The 22,794-nt window shown below is 42.1% G+C and overlaps 2 long non-coding RNA genes across 2 annotated transcripts in view; both read right to left on the reverse strand.

The window, feature by feature from the left end:
* Nucleotides 1-1,310: 1,310 nt before the first annotated feature.
* On the reverse strand, nucleotides 1,311-8,734 carry LOC139055450 (uncharacterized). Its single transcript, XR_011511768.1, has 4 exons — nucleotides 8,323-8,734; nucleotides 7,226-7,330; nucleotides 4,383-4,517; nucleotides 1,311-1,602 (listed from the first exon to the last, which is right to left on the reverse strand). It is a non-coding gene; the product is annotated as an uncharacterized lncRNA (long non-coding RNA).
* Nucleotides 8,735-13,648: 4,914 nt separating this feature from the next.
* Nucleotides 13,649-22,794, reverse strand: part of LOC139055451 (uncharacterized) — a 29,716-nt gene continuing 20,570 nt past the window's right edge. Inside the window, exon 3 of the long non-coding RNA XR_011511769.1 lies at nucleotides 13,649-13,833. This is a non-coding gene — a long non-coding RNA (uncharacterized lncRNA). The remainder of the gene's footprint in view (nucleotides 13,834-22,794) is intronic.

Below are 22,794 nucleotides of genomic sequence, written 5' to 3' on the forward strand. Positions count from 1 at the left end.
GATAGTCGTGCGTCAAGCGTGAAATTCGATGCACAAAGTTCCATGGCTGGCGGAAATAACCATGCCAAGCGCTGAACTAGGTCTAAAAGCAAGGATCGAGACTGGGTGATGCAATGGAAGCTGGCGAAGCTTTTGATGTGCATTTTTGTGTAAGAATTGATGGAGGAGTCAGGCGCAATGGCGAATTTAGCTGCCATGGATGCGCGCCCGGGGAGTCCAAGACATTTTCGCAGACGTTGGGCTTGCACAGACAGGAAGGTACGGACGTTAGTGCTACAGGTGACAACTACAACAGGCAAGCTATAGCGTAGGATACGCAGGGTAAGTGCGTTATAGATGAGAGCACCGCTCTCAAAGACGCACCCCACGACATACTCGCGTGAAATCTGAGGACATGGGTGATTATGGTTAGCTTCTTTCTCAAGTACGGGACATCAGAGCTCCAGAAGAAGTCACAGTTTGTTATCACTCTTAGAAAGCGCTGCGTCTTCTTGGAGCTGAGTGGCTGTAATTAGTCCTGACGACGGATGGTGTCATTGCTTTGCGCGTGAAAGCAACCAAAAAGCACTTTTCGGAGGATACGTCCAGACCTCATCCTTAAAAATAGTCTCTTGCAAATGTTGCTGATTTTGGGGCTCTGAACCCTACTAGAAAATCCTATTTGTTTTCAAACGGGTTTCATCAAATAGGGTTATGGAACGGGACCCCGTTTGATCCTGTTCAGTCCTGACCTGTTTAAATCCCGTTTGTTCCTGTTTAAACCTGACCCGTTTAAATCCTGTTTAAACCTGACCCGTTTAAATCCTGTTTAATCCTGACCCGTTTAAATCCTGTTTAATCCTGACCCGTTTAATCCCGTCCTATCTAACCCAGACCTGTTTGCCCCTGTTCAGACCTATTTTTTGCTACATTCATACCAGGTCCTTTCAGAATGGATTGATGTTGCTTAATATAATTTACTCTTTACACATATTTTGTGCACTGTATTTGCGATCAGCATTGAAGAGAAGTAGATCTGCATTAGGTTCGCAACAAGAAGCCACTTTCATATGTAGGTTTGCCTGGTGCTTGATACGAAGATGAACACAATTTTCGGCATAAATTGATTAGCACTACCAACACTGATGTGATACATTATGAACAAGTTTTGTATGACCCACGAGTACGTTCTCTATGTATGACCTACAAGAAAATGCACGCTGAAGAAGATTGTACCTCCTTTTCATATTTATACTACAAGTATGCAAATGTAATTCTTGCTAGTTTAGTATATGTTCGATTACTTGTACTCTTCTTAATGCAGTGCTTCTTGCTGTAATGGTTTGTACACAAATCCACAGTAAAGTGTAATTTTGGGGTGAAAAATGTCAGGCAAAGTATTGGCATGTACTTGTAAGTGAAAAAGACAAGTATACTTTACGTAGGTATTTCTGTACACCCACTTGAGCTTTCATTAAGCCTGAAGTCCTCCGGCCTAAATAAAAGCATGTCATAAATGTCTCAAGCACTGTTTATTGGACCTTCTAACGGTATTTCGATGCATCCAGTCTGCTGAGAGAAGACCGCTGGAGTGGGTTGCTTGGGTGCGAGCGAGCAGGGCACCTGAAAAAGTAAAGCCAATAATTTATCTTGACTCATGCAACAGGTTAGCACATAGGCAAATTTGCCTATGTTCTCACAAATAAGAAAGGTTCAGCATTCCGGTCATAGAAGATAACGAATACATCTTATTGAAAAATATGTGGTTTCATGCACTGCCTATGTTTCAAGGGAACATGGATTACTGTGGGAGAATAAGCTGTCATAATTAGCAGGAGATTGAAGCAAGTCTTATAGGAAAAAGATGGACACATCGTTTGATTAACAATAATTACTAGTATTGAAGCAACAGAATACAAACATGAAATACCTTTAAAAACAACACCGACAGGTTGAGATAATAAATTATTCAGAAACTAAACCCGTCTGCCAGCAAAATACCGTAGTGTACTGGCTTTGACATTGCGCTGCTCAGGCAGAGGGCATGGGATTGAATCCCAGCCACAATGGCTGCATTTAGATGGCAGAGAAATGCCAAAACCCCTATGTAAGGTCTATTGGGTACATGTTAAAGGAGACTAGGGATCCCGCCAACTTGAAGTTATAAAAACCGGGGTAAATTTCGAGATAAGTAAACTCACAAAAGTAGAAGGCCCTGGCCATGCGAAGACCATATAAAGCCTTTTAAGGTAGGTGCCAGCAGCCGCTAAATATCTTGCAAAAGCGAAATATAGCAGAAGCGGTATTTTTCCGTAGATCACTTTTGCAAGCTATTTTACAATTTGACACCCGACATGTTGGGCATCTACGGGCAACAGCAATTCTGGCACAGATCATAGCAAACACTGTTGCACCTAGGTATACATAGACACATAGGTATAGGTACAGTCGCCGACTGATTTTCCGGACATGATTACTCGGTCTGCTTCACGGCACCGCCATTCTCCCCATGGACCATAATATATAACAACTTCCGAAAATTAGGACGCCTTGCAACCTCTCGTCTGATGTTTCGGACACTCCTTGAGCCAACTTGATCGAGAGCACCATGCACCGACTCTCACCGTGGCATGGTTCTACTTGCTGAACGCCATTTTTGTTTTGAACGAAGCCTCCTTGGTGCCCCACGAAGTGGCGCTACTACAAATCCCTGCGCATCATCATCGTTTCTGCCTGGTTTGTAGCTACAGCAGTTCCGGTCTCAGCTTAGTATGCGATGCCAAGACAATCCAGCAGCTGATTTGTTTGTTTCTTCGTGCACGACGCTGCAAGTAGGCCAGGTTTTTTGTTTGTGCAACTGATGTCGGCGTGACGATGTTTGACGAAGCAAGATGGGCCAATTCATTTCACTAATATTTAGAATAGCTACCTGTAAGCGCCACCTACCTTTCAACAACATTTGCAAAGCAAAAAACCTCATCCTGAAAATCTGCACATGAAGACATCGGTAGCATCATCAGCGTGGGGCCTCAAGATAATTCGGCAAGCCAAGAAATTACTGACAGCACGAGTGCAATCATGCCAACAGGAAATCTGTGGCTGAATAATGCACCTTCTACCACTTGGCAGACAGTGCATTTTCGCAAGGCCCTAACTACGGCAGATCATTGTTAAGGAGTTCCTGAATGCACAACTCTATGCCATTTTCCCGCTGACTCTAGGGAAGCACCTCTGCACAGTTGCAAGAAAAAAAGCTAGATGCCCCAAGAGAAATGAGCCCACTCAAGCCATGGAAGTTATGTTTACCTTGTCTTCCTACAACTACTCTAAACCTAGGACTGCTGTTTTGCACAAGGGAACAAACATCAACATTGGTGCCTCGCCCAACACAAGTGGTCTGCGCCGTAGAAGGTGCCATCAGTCAGCCCACAGATGAGGCCCACACCAGTGCTGTCAGTGTGCTGTACAAATTGCAGAAGCACAGCCTACAAGCTTGTCTGCCTTAGTGTGATCGCAATAATGAACGAAAACCAACGAATCAAGTTTGTTTCGTGCTGAGAACAGTTGCCTCATGCTGGATTTTCCTACAATTCTTTCTAAGCACAGATAATGCTTCGTTTGTTGTGTAGGCATGTAAATAATGAAAAGGCCTGCATCACTATCTCTGAAAAAAATAATGTAAGAAAGCACGTACAGTACACAGGTGCAGTGTCTATCACATACTATTTCGTGCAGTAGAGGCTACATCGGATAAACCGGCAAATGTATAAATGACTGGCAGCGTGACCAAGCAAACTTGATGTGTGGGTCAGTTAGCAGTGGTAGTGCACTACTCTCGGTGCACATGCACCTATGTTTAAAAGCTGCTTGATCGTGACAAAATAAAAAGACAAAAGCGCTGGAGAGATATCTGAAACTTTTCTTATGTGTATGACGAGGAACCTAGCACTAGCTCCCCATGCAGAGAATTACTAGACAGTGAGACTGCTTCTTATCATTGTAAAACAAATGTCACACTCACCATGTGATGCATCCTTTTCGTTTCTGTGCGAACAATATGTATTCAGATCTATTCTCCCCCTTTCACCTTTTGCACAATATTACTGTGCGAGCTATAATACTGAACTGTTAGTAGCACTCTGTCCTGTTGCCTCCTTTCTTTCCTTGTGAATTGTGTGCTAAATACGGCTTTTTTTTGGTGAAAGAGTGCTAGTTTAACGCATAAACTAGCGCCGTGGCACTTTACAATAAAGGACTGTTATAATTCTCTAAAAATATGTCCATGCAGAACAGTGTCAAAAAAACACCTTAAAGAAAGAACATGAGTGTATCTATCATAAAGACCAATCCTTGTCTTTTTCCTTAACATAATTTTCAATACCGATATTGAAGTACAAGCTCACCATATTATATCACCTTGTCAATGAAGCAAGGCACAATGGCGCCCAACTGTCACGGGACCAACTTGGATGTGGAGATCAGCAACATAGCATGGTCTGCTTACACTTCTTCTCCAGGTCCAGCCACGCCTATAGCAGCTATAAAACAAGTGAGCTTAGAATAACAAGCGAAACAATATAAAAAGTGGCAGTGAACAAAGCAACTTTCGGTAGGCATAAATAGGATCGCATTGCTGACATTATGCACATAAGTAACTTCATTTTGAGCAACAAAGCATCCAATTTAAGAAACATTATATGTATGAGCTATCTATGTGAGAAAGATTAATCGAGCGCCCTCTATTTGCTACACCCCTCCCCTTATGCATGGATGTCTCCCTGACTGAGTGAGCTGGGCTGATCCCAGGTATACTGTAAGTAAAGGGTGTCACTTGGTGGGCCAATCTCGATACCATTGCATGACTTGTACAATAATTTTAATGTGTATTGTAATGCTGGCCATCCTGCAGGCACTGCAACATTATAGCACCCATAAGGCTAATGGTATTACCTGATAAGGTTAACTAATAAGTGTCCCCAGAAGCATAACTCGGCATGTATACTCGGAGGCCATTATTATAAGAGAAGCAATAGCAGAGGCGAAGCTTTATCCTGTGCCATATGCAAAATGGCCGAGCACGCCCAGCTTTTGGTTACATTCTCACTTGTGACCACTGCAACAGGCTGACTGACATGCGTAACCAGCAGTTTGTAGGACCATATTTTCATAACCTGCATTTTTTTTTATATCTGAAGAGATCAGCCTCAAGCTCCATGCTGCGCTGCACTCGAGAAGCATTATAAACTGGCAACATTTAAATGCTATGCTGCATGGTTTGTTGCATGCTTTAGGAATTTACTTACTTATTGTACACATAGCTCATAGTCTCCAGTTGGAGTATTGCATGAGGTGGCAAGAAAACAAATTCTGAACTAACAAGGAGAACATTCAACAAAACAAGTCAGACCAAAGAAAAAAAATAACATACTCTCATAATGGGACTATGTATCTGGCAGCTAGCTTATAAAAAAGACAATTAGGAATGTTTTACTACTGGTAGCGCTTTAGGGGATGGAATGTAGAATTCCAAGCATCATACACTTTTGAGCCACCTTTCGTGGTTTTTTGTTTTGAAGTCCTATTCTCTGTACTATTATAGAAATGAATAGCCCCTCCAAAATAAAACAAAGAAAATATGTAATGCACAGTAATGTAACACAATAATGTAATGCACAACAGTGAATACTTAGAAAAATGTAATTAAGAACATGGAGTCTATGTGGGCACAGATGTTAGATGTCTACATGAAAGCATAATAATAAAGGTGGGCAGAGCATTTATGCTATTGTCGGGCAACCTGCTGCAAGACATACAGGTAAAAGGATATGCATGCCTCACAACACAGTCCCTAAAAATATATGTCACAATACAGTGAGTAGGTATATCATGCTTATCTACAATAGCTCCTAATTATATTTATTTCAGAGGGAGCTACCTATGAACCTTGATCAAACTGAAGGTGGGCCAAATTCTAAATATACGATTCAAGTAGACAGAAAAGGGACGTTATGAATATGACATCTACAGCAAAAGTGTTGTACATTATTGTTGTACATTATGTCATACCTGCCAACCTGTGAACATAATATTTTGTAAAAATGCTGCAGACACTAAATTCTTTGTTGGGGACATAACACACATTATTTTAAAGCTTGCTCTCAGCACCCCCATTGTTGCATACACACACACATTATTAATAAAGGGAAAATCGCACATCCACCCACTCGTAGCAATTGCTACAAAAGAAACCCGTACGGATTCCTCGAAAGGAAAGCCTCATAGTTGAAAAAAAGAAACCGTCCAGGTCCGGGACTCAAACCCGGGACCTACGTCTTTCCGGGACAGCCGCTTTACAATCTAAGATAACCAGGCGGCTAGCAGATGGCCGGGCGAATTCGAATTTGTCGACAACATGAAGCAAAGGCAAGGGTGTGACGTAATAGTTCTGCGGAAACGCGCAAGGTGTAGAGAGGTAATTAATAAAGGGGAAAAAATATTACGTCAAACCCTTGCCTTTGCTTCGTGTTGTCAACTAATTCGACTTCGCCCTGCCATGTGCTAGCCACCTGGTTATCTCAGATGGTACAGTGGCTGCCTCGGAAAGGTGGTAGTCCCGGGTTCGAGTCCCGGACCAGGACGAATTTTTCTTCAACTGTGCAGCTTTCCTTTTGAGGAACACATACGGGTTTCCTTTGTAGCAAATGCTACGATGTCTGATTTTCACTTTAATAAAAACTTCTCTCCACCTCGTGTGTTTGCGCAGAACTATTACGTCACACACACATTATCAACCATTATTTACCTTGTCGTGCAGCACAAAAAGCAGCAGTGAACTTGAAACCAGTAACTGACAACTTTGTTTTTTCTTTAGATTACAGAGCTTTTACAGCGTGTATGCTGCTGCCGCTTTACGCTGCTTCATGAATTTATCTGACCAAACTTCCCTAAAGCAAGTGCCCCTCTGATGTTCTCGTTAGAGATATTGCATCGCTAATAATAAACCATTACAAGTACCATTACAATTAATTTTTACGTGCATTTTAACAATGTCATGCCCTTAATCTCTCAACAGCTTTAAAATATCTTAACCAACACAACTTCATTGTCTTTCTAAAGTGACATCCATAAAATTGTAAAATGAGCCCACATTTGTAAACCCACGGAAAATTCAGGAGAGTTTCCAAACATGGATGATACCAACAAAATCTGCAGCTCGTGTACGTGGCAGCAACTGCTTTGCACACACCTTGTCACAGTATGCACATCAGGTACTTTGCCGTGCTGTTGAGGCTGCAGAAGTGCCGCAGGTGCATATCTGGAGGTGCCTCTGGTTCACAAAATCTTGCCATCCCTAAACAATAATAAATGCTTAATTTATTGTAATCTCTGCTGAAACTGCAAACTTGTGATATAAAAAGATCACGTCATATTTTGAAAAAAGTCTCATACAATCAGTTACATGAAGCTGCAACTGGTTGTGCAAATATCTGACCGTAACATCACAGGCGGTTAAATAACACGTAAATCGAACTGTAGCAAACATGAATCTACTATGAAAAGGTTCACACAAACGTACAGCTGTATAACGTGAAATGTGAATTGTACTATCAAAAAATTCCTTAGGACATGAAAAGCGTTCCAAAACCTAATTTGTTTATGCGGAGCAACAAAGCACTGCTCCCAAAGGACGATGCGCTCAAAATTTCAACAGACCACCTCTTTTTCTGGAGAGACAATACAGAAAAGAGAAAGATTTTTCGATTAAAAAGAAACATTGCTTTTGTAATTTCGGCTTCTCTGCAAGATCGGAACCCTTTACAAGTACACGAAAACACACAGGACACTAATACATGTCATCTGACGACACTCTATAAACAGACGAATTTCCATACAAGCTGAAAATCTGGCCATGCGTCGACGAAGAAATCGGGTGCTATCTCGCGCAGCTGTTAGCTGTGAAGACGACACATCGACGTACTACTTCTGGAAATGCCTATACCATTTCTCAATGAAAAATTATGTACACAAGCAGTAACTTTCTTTGCTTGAATTTTTGTGCCCATTTAGATAAAAGAACCACCCGCGCTAGCGTGCTTCATAGGTGAAAGTAAATAAACCACAGATAGAGCTGTTGGTAACATGAATACGTTTTAGGGCAATTTCCATGGAACTTTTTGCTAAATGTGCACTGCGACATGAAGAACAACCATTTGAAAAGCGCATTTATAATTCTTGCTGCTTTACTCATTCGGATTCGGTTGTTGTACGGATCTTGCGATACGTACAAGAACGCACACTTCACGAACCATAGACAGGAAGAATGCGCGCAAGCGCCGCACTTACCTTTCAAGGCGTACTCGGAAAACGCTCCTTTTAGCGTCACAGGTGCCGCGGCATCGACTGCACCAACGGTCCTTCCGGCGCACACACTGTTGAATTGCGGATCAACTACAGGACGTAAGAGCACAATTTTCACCAAATTCTTCCGTACAGTGTGACACGATGCGAGAGTGCCAGAGGAGGAGATCCTTTTCGTGAGCCCGGAACAAAGAAAGTGGCGAAGGCTCATACGTTCGACATCGGCGCACCACACGAAGGATACTGCGGGCTACATTACGCGGTCCCAGGGGTTTTGTGATTCTCAATGAATACAAAATGCACCACAATTACTCTCGGCACAGCGTACATACGATTAAACAGCTGCATCGGACGGCGTCAATGCAGCGCGCACTCACATGTAGCTAAGGCAGAAGACGGCAAAATAATATCACCTGTAACTTTACCGGCGCTACCTGTGCTGCCATCTGTAGGCAGCCACCGAAAGTGCTTTCGGTGATCTCATGGATGGTGACGGCGTTGTATTTCGATGTTATTCGAGTCGTACAGCGTCTTGTACGACGTGTTTCAGCAACGTTGCTTTTAATGAAGAGGACGGCAATGTGCGCATACGCCTTATAGACGTCTCACCCACTTGAATAACACAACAGGAAATTTTCAGTCTGTCGTATTTTGGGACGTTGTGACTGTCGTTCTGTTCTCTGTTGTGTGACGTCTTGTAGTCGAAAATTCTGTAGCTTCTGATCAATATATTTGATTAAAAATTGACAGACACCTCTTTAAGGAGAAGAAAAATTATTAATACAAAAAAATGAAAGTAAAAAAAAAAAGCTTTCGCACGGGATTTCAACTGCGGACCTCACGATTCCGAGACAAGCATCTTACCACCGCACCACGCCGAACACGTCCGCACCTCGACTAGGCCAGCAATATAAATCTTTTTCTGAGTTGCTGTTTACATTTACATTTTAAAAGCCAAGATGCGCTTTCACTTCACCGCGTCAACTGCCGCATCTCTATATGCGCGAAAGTGTTGTTACCATCGACAGGTACATCGTGGAATGCTAGAACATCAATTTTGCTGTACCGAGATCCATATTTAATAAGAAATTCAGAAATAGACAACGGTGACCGGGGACACTGCAGGTTGTTACTGCTAATTTCGACAGTTGTCTCTTGCTCTTTACAGTTTTGAGCTCGCATATAATTCGTCCGTTCAATGCAAAATAGCTACATAAACACTCGTGGGTGAGTCTTGATCCGGACAGTATACTGGCTTCTCACGGCAGCGCTGTACCAGATTAATGAGACCCGAGCGAGAAAGCTTTTCACGCAACTTTGTGGAACAATCCAAAACTTCTTTTCCGCTTCGCATAAGCTTGTGCAATATTTCTGGGAAATTAACTAATGTGTCAGTGTAACCGCAAATGTAAGTCCACAGGACTGTGTGCCCCATCTTACCAAATAAAACAAAGCGGATACGCAGCCATTCCCGCAGATGGTATGATTTTGATCAGCGCCCGATTTTGCGGAGGCCGGTAGCGCGTTGCTGGTGCCGCGTCGTCACGGCACAATTATAACAATTGGCCACGTCGACTTTAATACCGGTGTCGGTGCTATCAGTATTGCCGGCTTCAGAGAAGCACGATTGAATACCGCGCAAGAGAAAAGTACAGTGTACACCACCGATGCGAAGCTGACATTTTAAAGGGCCGCGACGGAAAATGCTTCTGTTGCGACTTCAGAACTCTTGGCCGTCGCGACCGAATGTTTCTGTTGCGACGTCAGAATTGCTGTCGTAACGTCAGAAATGTCTGTCGCAGCTACAGAAACGTTAGGAACTTCTGTCGTACAACAGAAATTTCTGTATTTGCAGCAGGAATTCCTGTTGTCTTTTTCAACTGGGCAGGACCGGGAATCGGTTTGAAATTCGCAGCTAGCATATCGCAGTTTGGTCTGTGAATGTTCCGAGGTGTTCACGCAATTACTGCAGAGCTTGATAATGGCCCAATTTAGCACTAGGGGTTAAATTGTCAGGATGTCGAACAATAAAAAAGCTCCTCCCCAGTTATATTCAAGCATTAAACTGGTATGCATGATGCCATCCAGTATAGTTGCCAGAAACCTTCAGATTAAACCAGCTTTTGTGACAAACAGGCGACCCTATATGGTGCCACTGCGTCCAGTATAAGCTAGTTTAGTTGCAAACAGGGCCCCTGTTAAGACCCATTTCTGCGTGAACTGGTCATGCCTATACCTGCTTGCATGCCAAACGGGACCCCGTTCAGACCTGTTCGTGTGTGAACTGGTCCTGTTTATACCTCTTTGCGTGCCAAACGGGACCCCGTTCAGACCTGTTCGTGTGTAAACTGGTCCAGTTTATACCTGTTTGCATGCCAAACGGGACCCCGTTCAAACCTGTTCATGTGTAAACTGGTCCAGTTTATACCTGTTTGCATGCCAAACGGGACCCCGTTCAAACCTGTTCATGTGTAAACTGGTCCTGTTTATACCTGTTTGTTGCTGAACAGGTCCCTGTTAGAACCAGTTTAAACCTGTATAACCCAGTTTGAATTTAAATAGGATTTTCCAATAGGGAAGGGCACCTGAGGTTGCCCAACGCCTCACGCGAAAATGCATACATCGTCTGTATAGTTCTACTCATGAGGGGATTGCCGAAGCGAATCAACCACGTCGATGAGCACGAAGTTAAATAGCGTGGGGCCCAAGGCTACGCTTTGTGGCACACCATGGTAGGTATTATGTTGTGATGCCGCCCCGTCCTCTGTTAGCTGAAAGAACGACCCGTCCTTCAAGTAGCTGCATATCCATCGAAAGCGAAGGTCATCTATGCCGACATCGCCCAGGGCGGCAAGGATGGCTGTATAGTTATGTTATGGTGAACGCCTTTAACGCCCAGAAACATCGCCCCTGACAATTATTTTAGGCTTTGTTCATGAGAATAGAATTAAAGCTTGCATGCAACGCAGTCAAACTAGTTGCGTTTTCATTGAGGCTCCCTTGTCATGTCCAATAATTTGTATTCCTTGACGCGTTCTGCCAACTGCCATGCACACAATCGTTTTCCGAAAGCACACTGTAAACAGGTTTGACCTTTTTAGGGAGTTTTGGCCTCGTTGCATAACTCAAGCCCTTAAGGGAGGACAAGATCCTCCCTTCGAACGGAGTTTTTTTTCACCTCCTTGTGTTTGGTGGTTTTATGGGGAATTATGGGAGTTTTTGAATTCTCCTTTAAACACCAACCCCTGAGCGGTTGCAGGAGTCTTTATGGGGAACGTTGGGAGTTTTTCATTCCTCTTTTGGACACCAGCACTATGGAACTTTTTATGAGGAGCTTTGGGAGCTTTTACAAGTTGACATGGGTATTTGATTTTGCTGCTTATGGGAATTTATAGGAGAAACGATGGGAGTCCTTACGTACGTTTTCGGAAACGTTTGGCTTCTTAAGGGAGTGTTGAAGGAGACCTTTGGGAAATTATTTTGCCTCCTTGTAGGAGTGCTTAGGTGCAAACATGGGAGCAACGGTTCCCATATTTTGGGAGCTTTGCTTAAGGGAGCAATTATGGTTAATTTTGAGAGTTGAATTTTTGCTTTTTATGGGAATATATAAGAGAATGTTTGGGAGTTAATTTTTACAGCTTTAGGGAGCTGTTTTATTAAGGGAGTTTTAAACAGATGTTTTGGGAGTGCATTTTAGCTCTTTATTAGAGCTTTTACAGGTAGGTCGGGAGTTTATTATGCACCTTTTGGGAATTTTACGAGGTTGAAGGGAGTTTTTTGTGTGTTTAGTAGATTGTGTCTAACGAGGTGCAAAAATTATGACAAAGCAATAAAATGTCTGGAAATTTATTACAGTTCCAGAATCAAATGTGCCAGCATAATATTACAATCAATGACTATTAGCATAATGAAAGTGAAATAATTCAATAAATTGGATACAAACAAGCAAACCAGTTTGGCAGGAAATTCAAGCATATTGCAAGCTTCAGTGATGTTGAAAATCCACAAGTGCAGCCAAGACTGAAATTGAGTGGCTCAAAACATCATGAGCTATTGGGCAGTCCTTGCAGGCATTAGAACAGGCCACATTTGTTTTTGCACGTAAACAAGCATGCTACAAAAAATGATGCAAAGGAGGCCAGACAGCACCAATGACCTAGAACATAATGAAAGTACTTTTGAATACCTATGCTATTTCTAATAGACATCTACATACAACTTATTCTCTCATGTAACACGCAGCTGCAAAGAAAAGCCGAGGTAGTACCACCCACTCTGAGTCAATTTCCTTAGCACTGTGCAGTACCTGAAATTCAAGCTTGCCAGCTAGAGAACATGACAAGTTCACAGCAAAATGGGGCATAATGTGATAACAGTAGTCAAACAGGTGATATCTCAGGCTGAAGTAAATTCAACAAGGGGACTAGTCGTCAGGGAAAGAAAATCCAAGCAAACAATTTCAGCTCATTTACATGCATACACAGATGCCACTACGTAGGTTCTTGTTGTGATGCCCCATGACCTAAGTCAGCATCAAAGAGGTCCATTAAAGAGTGGCACACATGCAGTGGCACACACCCAGTGTACATACACAAGTTTGTGTCAAAAAAGTTCGTTGAAGAGCTGCATCTACCCAGTGGCCCCAAGTGATAACCAATGGCCACAGTGACACACCCATGGTAGCCCCAGGGGGCACGTACTGAATTTCCACAGCTATAAGGAGCTTTTTCAAAGTTTCTTGCCTCAGAAGACGCCTCGCATTATATAACCGACATTGACACAAACAACAAGATCACTCATAGAAATCGGTGTCAGCAACCTCCCAAACTCCCCTACTTCTACACACCTTGCTATCCTAACTAAATCCCCATGTTGAGCATTTAAACTTGCCTCACCCTCCCTATGCACTCAGTCATTTTGCTGGATATCCATGAAGTGGAGAAAAGTGAACTATATAAATAATGCCAAGGAAAACAGTTGTTACCCTAACGAAGAAGTCCCCTGCTCAAAAAAATTTCTCCACCTGATATAACACTTGTTCGACCTCTGCTGACCACCTTCGGCTGAATATTGCATATCACACAAAGCAGCAATTCAACTATAATTTTTAGTTTTATAATGAAACAAAAATTTCCAATACAGGAATTCTGAACAGGAAACTGTAAGTAATAACAATAATACAGGAACCCTTAACAGTATCCATAAGCATGAATTTTTTACACAGGCAAAGAGGCCAACATTTAGCCACTAGGGCACACACAAGGCATTATTACAAACATTTTTTCTGCAAAAAGCCCTAACACCCCGACGCCAGGTGGTGTCTTGCGTGGAGCCATGCACGCATTTAAAAAAATAGGCATTTTGTATTTTCTTCTTCCGCAAGATCAAGGCAGGCAGGCTGTGATGCTGTGCAAGCAGTGGTGGCATTCAAAATGGAAGGAATCCACACAAAAAGCCATGGTACTGTTGAGATGGCAGTGCATGATAGGGAGCATCCTGAGAAACCAAAGTAAATAGATTATGTACTATTGTATTGCAAACTGACACCACATGAATATTTAAACACAGCATCACGAATTATTCAACAGTGCTGGGCCATTCAATGCTATCACGCCAAGTGTATCTTGGCCACCTCAGATTTTAGGAAAAATTACAGCCCATTGTACCTTAGGACAGAAAGCTGATCTAGTTGCTAAGGATTCATTATGCAAAAAAAAGGTGAGGTGTGCAGACACAAGAGCAGAGAAGTCGACAACACGAACGCATTGTACAGTTGCAGACTGGATGAAGTCGAGAGTATGACAAAAGCCCGTCTGGTCGGGATGATGCATACTAAAAGGAAGAGGTCCAGACACCGACCAATATGGCTTAAAATAGTTATTTACATTTTGGCTCCATCACGGGAGCCTTGTGAACAAGACTCCCAGGGGGAGCCAAAATGCAAATAACTATTTTAAACTATTTTGGCCAGTGTTCAGACCTCTTCCTTTTATGTTGCAGAACGCACACACAGAATACTTTGTGAAAATTTCACATCGTGTGAGCATCGTTATCTTGTAGACTAAGGCTGAAACATTACGGCACTGACAAAGCTACAAACAAGTGTTTCTATGAATGACCACAAGGCTTTCCAGAATGTTTCATTAATTGAGATGGACCATTAATGTTATGTATCTGCAAAGAGTATTTTCTTATCTGACTTGATTAAATATAATAGACCTTCGAGCAGTTTCTGAAAAGTATTTTCATCCAGCTAGGGTGGTTTGTAGGTACGAATAACCAATTTAGGAACCACTATTTTGTATTGAAGAAAGAGCTTATCATTAAAAGAACCTATAGCTGCATGATTAAAAGTTTCTAAAATTTTGAATCAACTCTATATCTGCAGAAGCTCTTTAATTAGGTATTAGGATGCCTAGCAGTACTAACAATGAAAGTAAATGACAACACATTAAAAAACTAATAAAATGAATGTGTTCTTGATAATACAATGTGTTGTCTTATTATACACAGATAATACAAAACACCAGCAGTAATGCGCATATCTTCAGAGTGCACACAGTTTACCAACGTAATAAATACAGGTCAACATCATAAAGCGACACAGATACTGGGGTTTTTCTTTCACATTGGCCTGAAAAACCAATCACTTGAGCATTCAGCCATATTACAAACAGCACCTGCGTGCATGAATTCAAGAAACTTTCAGATGTGCAAAATTGTTTAGGAGCTTTTAAGCAATGGGCATTACACTACTATTATGGGTAATTGGTTGCCTGTAAAAGTGGTAAATTAGGTGAACTGGTAGTTGTCCTTCTGGTGAAGGATATTGCAGAAAATGTGAGGACAAAAACATGGGAGCAATTTGGAACCTATGAATGCTAAGAAAGAAGACAATATGCAATGTTACCATGCTGACAGACAGTCAGATAAAAGATGATACAAAGAAAGTTAAATACAGATTACACAGATGCAAGCATTCTGCTTCTTTATTGCTGCAAAACTCGGCAGTTACAGAAGTGCTTCATCCCCTGAAAAATCTTTTAGCAATACGTTCACTATGGAGTTCCATTGAGGATGCATCAGATTTGCATGCTTCAAGTGGTTTGGGCTACTCAGAGACAGACATCTGGCTTCTAAACGCAGGAGCATGACGAAATACTGCAAGTGTTCCAGAAAAATGCTTACATGGTAAGGGAAATGACAAAAACAAGAACGTGGATGAAAAGACCAAACTGCCCCAAAGTCAAATTTTAGCAACGTAAGGTTTTATGAAACATAATTACAGTTCTAAGACAAAACAAAATACCAACATGATGTGCAGAGAATGGATGTGGGAAATGAAATGACCTCACTAAACAATGACTACATAAATAAAAACGACACATTTGCAGGAAATTTCACAATACACGACATATAAACTGTGATTCATGATGCACCCATGTCATACATCATATTGTTCAAGTAACCAACTTCTTTATTCAAGACCCCTGTAGAAGGTTTGTTAATGCAGTTATTGGTTTCTTGGATGGAAAAGGCCTAGTATGCAAATCTGCACTTCCCTGCCTTATATTTGCAAAGTGCATTGTACAGTCAAATTGTGGCACAGTTTGGCATCTTTTGCAATGTTTTGCGAGATATCCACATACTGTTACCATCTACATCTGTGCACGATGCTCCTGCAGTCTGCCATTAACACAAATACTGGTTTATCCTACGTAACACTTTCCGCTGAAGGCAATAAATGCACTCAAAGGTGCCCCAAAGACAGGTTGAGCATTCTGCGCAGGTTAGCAAGGTCTGAAAACTTGCAGGACATTGTAAAAGATGTCAATACATGGCAAAATACAACAGCACAAAATACTCAGAAGATATAAGGCTAAAAGTGTACACTGATATATAAGGGCCTTTCCAGACAAACCGATAAATGCAACAGCACACCTTCTATTGAAATCTCGAATAGAAAAATTGATTACTTGAAAAATATGTATGGTACACGCAAAATAGAATGAGTGATGTATCTTATATGTCACATATAGTCAACTCTTGCTGCAAATGTGAGCCTTTCATGCATGCATATAATCGCACTCATATACTAAAACAAGTTCATGTGCAATGCTCATCTTGTGCATTTCATGTGCTTCATCTTATAGTCAAGTAACTGTTTCCTAATGCCAATAACCAACTCTCCCAGCTTTCAGCAATAGTATGCAAGATTATTTATTCTTAGAAGTATGATAGCATGAAAAAACAAGGAGAAAGACCTATCAACCGGACCAGCACCAACTACAAGCTGATTTTGCTCTTGGATGGAAACGAGTATTACTAACCATAACCATTATCAGTGTTTCAATGAGGGAGTTGGTGAACCCAGAACTTGCATGAAGAATAACTACAGTAGCCATCTGGCTACACATATGAGCCATGGGTGTTTCCCTATCTTCCAGCCAGCACATAAGGTTAGTTGCAAAGAGCCCTGACAGAGCTGAGAAGGATGTGATTGAGGTTTTCCACATTAGCAAACAAAGATCGACATGTGTCAAAAAATAATCACCATCTCTTGTCAGATTCGAGTAAATACGGTAGTCACCTAACGCAATGTGTAATGAATCGAGGGTAAATGCTTTATAAAAAATTACATGTTTTTGACGAGAGAGAGAGAGAGTAAAACATCTTTATTAATAATATTTGAATGGCGAGAGCAGTCCTCCCACACTGCTCTTGCCATTCAAATATTATTAATAAAGATGTTTTACTCTCTCTCTCTCATGAAAAACATGTAATTTTTTGTAGAGCATTTACCCTAGATTCATTACACACATTGCGTTAGGTGACTACCATATTTACTCGAATCTAGGCCGACCCCAATTCTAGCCGACACCCTAAAGTTCGAAGCCAACAAAAAAATATACTACCTCGAATGTAGGCTGAACAAAAAAAGCGAGGACAGCATTCACAAAATGCAAACAGCATTTATTGAATCTGAATGTGCAGAGCTCATTGAACGTTGTCGTCACTGCTAGACTTTTCGCTGTGTCCCTTGTCCCTGTCACCTTCAAACAGTGCACTATCTTCGGTACCGTCAGTGCATTAGATATGCTGCACTTTTTAAAGGCGTGCACGATCAATGTGCCTGGGATGTCATTCCAGGCTGAGCTACCCAGCCCACCAGCTGCGATAGCGATGCACGTTTGATGCGGCCGTTTCCATTAGCATGTGGTCTTCGTCAGTCTACCAGTCCGTGTAATATTTCAGCAGACGATCCTTGAAACGTTTGTTGATGCAGACATCAAGTGGCTGCAACTGGCCCATCATGCTGCCCCGTATGACAGCGAGGTCCGTGTTCGCTTGTGCGAGTGCAGCCTTCACATTGTCGGTCAAGTGCCCACGGTAGGAGTCGACAACAAGGAGCGAGTTCTTTGTCAAAAGGGCTCCTGGACGCCATCGCCACACAATCTTAACCCACTCTTCCACAATCGCACCCGTCATCCATTCTTATTTACCTGCACAATGACATTTCTTGGGAAAGTTTCTTGAGCAGGCATGGTCTTCCTTTTAAATATCATATAAGGAGGGAGTTTATGTCCATCAGCTGTGCAGCACAGCATCACAGTTGCGCACTGCTTGACGTAGCCCGCAGAGCACACCTTCACCTCCTTGGCACCCTTTTCATTCACTGTGTATGCCACTGGCATATCAAAATACACAGCCGCCTGGTGGGCGTTGCCGATTTGCCGAAGGTTGTGGCCTGCCACTTCTCTCTTTCGCAGCACGTAGCACTGGAAAGCTATCAGCTTTTCTTCGAAATCGCTTGGCAGCTTCTGGGTGATTGAAGTGCGACGTCGGAGGCTGAAGCCAAAGCGCTTCATGAATTTCTGAAGCTAGCTCCGGCTAGCTTTGAAATCCTTTGGCATTAGGCCTCGCTCCCTCGAAAGCTCCCTAGCTTTTGCATGGAGCACTTCTGTTGTCACTGGAAGGGCAGCTGCCTCTGCGTCCAGACAAAGTTGGCCAAAACTGTCTCCACTTCGTGGTAATGGCCTTTCTTTGGTCCGCTAAAAGCCATCCTCGTACCGGCGCACACAAAGAGCTGCTGTCGTCCCCTCCAATGACGGACGTTTTTCTCGTCGACGCCGAAGTCCCGCTCGGCTTGAAGGTTTGACGATGCCTCTGCAGCTATCACAACTTTTCGCTTGAAAGCGGCACTGTAGTGTCACCTGCTTGGTGCCATAGCACTAACACCACGCCGCACACTGATACAGCCGACACAACACAGGTCAAAATGGCAACCTCGCTTGTGTACGGCTGGCTACTGGCATGGCTAGTAGCGGCTGCGATACTGACTTTTCTAGATGGCGCTAGCTGTGTACCATATTTAGCAGTTTCAATGAAAAACTGAAGTGTTTTTTTTTTCTCTTTAAATCCTTGAATCTAACCCGACCCTAGAGTTAGGAATATGACTATTTGAAAAAAAAATAACTATCGGCCTAGATTCGAATAAATACGGTAATTTGTTTCGCTACTTTTCTTAGTGCCCCATACAAGATTAACCTTTTCCATGCCAATTTTATTTTCAGAAAACCAGCGAAATTTCCAAACTATTTTTATGAGCTATTCTTTGTGAAGAGTTTCCTTACTGCAATATTCGCAGTTTGTTTACAACTTTCTGCTGTCTTTTATTAGCTGACTTTCAAGTTTTTAGGTTGCAAACAGACAAGGATGCAGAAACAGTCTACATGAAGCACATATTTTGGAAGAAAGTCAAGCGTACTTTTTTTTATCCTCCATGAAACATGTTCTTCCAGGAAGATAGGGGGTTAACCGAGGGCCCCGATTTTTATTAGTCATATCATAAAAAGGCAACAAGCACTAACACCAAGGACAACATAGGAGAAATTACTTGAGCTTAATAAATGAAATAACAAAATGATTAATTAATGGAAATGAAAGTGGATCAAAAAACAACTTGCCGTACGTGGGGAACGATCCCACAACCTTTGCATTTCGCGTGCGATTCTCTACCAATAGAGAAGAAATAAATGAGAAGAAAGGGGGTTAATTGCGGGGCCCAATTTTGTTTAGTCGTATCATAAGCCAACAAACACTGACACCAAGGACAACATAGGGGAAATTACTTGAGCTTAATAAATGAAATAACGATGCGATAAATCAATCGAAATGAAAGTGGATGAAAAAACAAGTTGCCGCAGGTAGGGAACGATCCCATAAGTTGCGGCAAGTTGTTTTTTCATCCACTTTCATTTCCATTAATTTAGCCTTTCGTTATTTCATTTATTAAGCTCAAGTAATTCCCCATATGTTGTCCTTGGTGTCAGTGTTTGTTGGCTTCTTATGATATGATTAATAAAGATTGAGCCCCCAGTTAACCCCCTTTCTCCTCATTTATTACATAACGAGGGTCTCAAATCCGGCAACATCGATGCCATCAAGTAGTATGTGTGGGTTTCTTGACCGGTTGCCTTCACCCAAAAAAGATCACGTTCTCGTGACGTCTGCGGCAGAAAGTGTGTTTCACGTCCACCGCCATGGTCTGTGAGTCGTGGCGCTGGATAACACTCGCAGGGTTCTACAAGAAAACATAAATACCCAAGAAAGTGGACGGGAAACGGCGCCACAGTAGCTCTATTGGTAGAGAATCGCACGCGACATGCGAAGGTTGTGGAATCGTTCCTCACCTGCGGCAAGTTGTCTTTTCATCCACTTTCATTTCTATTAATTTATTGTTTCGTTATTTCATTTAACCTGAAGTAAGCTCCCCTATGTTGTTCTTGGTGCAAGTGTTTGTTGGCTTCTTATATGTTATTGCAGGTGCGGCACGATAAGTAAACTGCAGAGTAGTAAGCAAAAAAAGTGTTTTTTTCTAAACAGGTCGCTAGGGGCCCAAATATTGCTCCCAATCATTAGTATTAAGTTGAAGCTTCAAACATGAGTTTTTAGCTTTCCAGCTTCTATTCTTTACTTCAGATGAACAAATACATGACATTTTGATATGATATGGGATTCTTGCACTGGACAGGCAACCTTTGTCACTGCAGCCACCTCACTTTGCACGGTCATGTTTAAAACCCATAGAAACCAACTTCTGCCCAATTTCTGCTCACTGCACCCTCAGATATCATTTTGTTCAGAAATTGACATCACTCACACCAAGCTGATGAAAACATTGCCGCTTGTACATGGCACTGAGTAGGTAAAATGAAATCACTGGACCAGTCAGACTCATCACTATCCCAAAAAGAGTGAATGTGGCTATAATTGCACTCCCTCCAAGAATAAAATCGGGTGGTACTTGGTGCGAGCACTTTCAATGTGTTTCTTTGTGCCCATTTCTGCGCGCTATATGTCTACTAGTATGTCTGACTTAGTAGCTTAAGCAGAAGCTCTGCCATAATATATGTTGTCCACTGTAATGTTATTAGCCCAAACGATGCTGGTAATACAATGTGAGCTATATAACAGGGACATAAAAGTTCTTTGTATCTTTTATATATTTTATCTTTGTCGCATATAGCACACTTCTGCTGGCTCAGGTGGGTTACTAGAAGCGAAGGAAATAGTTTAGCTGAAAAGATGTGTTCTTTGCTCCAAAACAGCAATACTATAACTGATGAATGCCCGTGTAACTTGGCTTTGACTGTTCTGAAGACCAAAGCAATGAATATTGCACAGTGCCATGCAGCAGTATTTACACCATGTCTTGATTTCCCTACAAGAGCATCTCTTCCGATCACCTGAGGGATGTTTTTAGCACACAAAGTGTCTCCTTGTTGGCTTTTGACTTTTAGCAGTTAGCAGAATGCACATAGAGAACTGGAAAGTGACCAGCCATAACATACCCGCTGTGGGGGCATAGTGGCTATGGTGCGGCGCTACTAAGCCCAAGGGCTTGAACCCCAGCCACAGCGCCGCCACATTTTAATGGGGGCGAAATGCAAAAATACCTGTGTACCGTGCATTGGGTACATGTTAAGGAACCCCAGATGGTCAAAATTAATCTGAAGTCCTACACTACAGCATGTCTTAAGATCAAATTGTAGTTATGGCATACAAAACCCTTGAATTTAATTTTTATTTCTAAGCCATGACGTGAGTAGCTAGGGATTTGCATTTTTTGTTTTGTGAGGTTGACTCCGGGAGTTCCCAATCAGAGCTTCTACAAGATGATGACATCATTTTGAAAAGTTGGCTGCCAGTATAGAAACATACTGCCCTGTGGTATCATCATGCATTAAAAAGAAGTGCGTAGTGGAGCCAACCCTATGAACAGCAAAGCAGAACTTTATGGTTTTACTTCTGATAGACCCAGTGCAGCTTTAGTTGTACAGGCACAAATTTAAATGACAAGCCTTGCTCATCCTCAGTAGGGAAATGGTTAAGTGCATTTCGCTTCCTAGTTTCAAGTTCTGCAACTAAAATATACAATTATGTTCACTTTCCTTTTTTGGGGTGGGAGCAAAAACTGAGCACAATTAACTAATCACTTATCTATCATGCAAGCGATGTTTGCCTTTCTCAGTAGTCTATCTAAAGAGAGAAAACTAGGCTCAAGTGTTTTTATCTCTAAAAGAAGACAAGCTTTTATATAGCAACCTATCAACTTGAAGCCCACAGTAGTAGTTCAGCTTCTATGCCATCTAGCTGTTGAGCACGAGTCAAATAAAAATTAATGCAAAAGTATTAGTGTTCCATGCTTTAATGCACGGTAAAGGGACACTAAAGGAAAATAATGAGTTAAGTTAGATTGAAGGTTAGCCTTTCATAATAATAAATTGATCATTTGTAGCAAGAACAGAGCTTTTCTAAGCAAGAAAATTAGAGAAATGGAAAATCAAAGAGCACCAACTAATAAATTGAACCAAATTCTGTAGTTTTATGTGCCAAAACCACTATATGATTATGAGGCATGAAGTACGAGGGAATCTGGATTAATTTTGACCCCCTTGGTTACTCTACTGTGCATACAATGAATGCACAGCACACATGCATTTAACACCTATCAAAATGCAGTTGACACACCTACAATTTGATCATTCACCCTCAGGCTTAGCAGCGCAACATCAAACAGCACAACTCAGAGCCCATGCTTGCAGGCAACCTTCTGCAGTGAGTGCGTCACTTGGTGCTCATGAGGCAGTACTTCCAGCTGCTTCAGCTGCTTTTAAGTGTGTGCACTGCTGGCTTTTGCTGTTTTAAAGCCCTTAAAGCCCAACTACAACAAAAGTTAGGGCTGCGTAAAAAATGATTCAAACAGTGTAAATACAAAACAGCCTTCTAGCATTCTTGATAGCGAGACTGAAATGAATGCCACAATTACCAGTAACTGGCAGTGAAGCATGACTCAGATTGCAGGGCTCCTTAGTGCGGCCTACGAGATAAGGGACCACCTGCAGCTGCCTGCAATGTGATAAAAAACCTGGAGGCGATGTGGACTCTCAAAGC

Source organism: Dermacentor albipictus, chromosome 2, assembly GCF_038994185.2.
Source record: "Dermacentor albipictus isolate Rhodes 1998 colony chromosome 2, USDA_Dalb.pri_finalv2, whole genome shotgun sequence".
In the NCBI taxonomy this organism is placed as follows: domain Eukaryota; kingdom Metazoa; phylum Arthropoda; class Arachnida; order Ixodida; family Ixodidae; genus Dermacentor; species Dermacentor albipictus.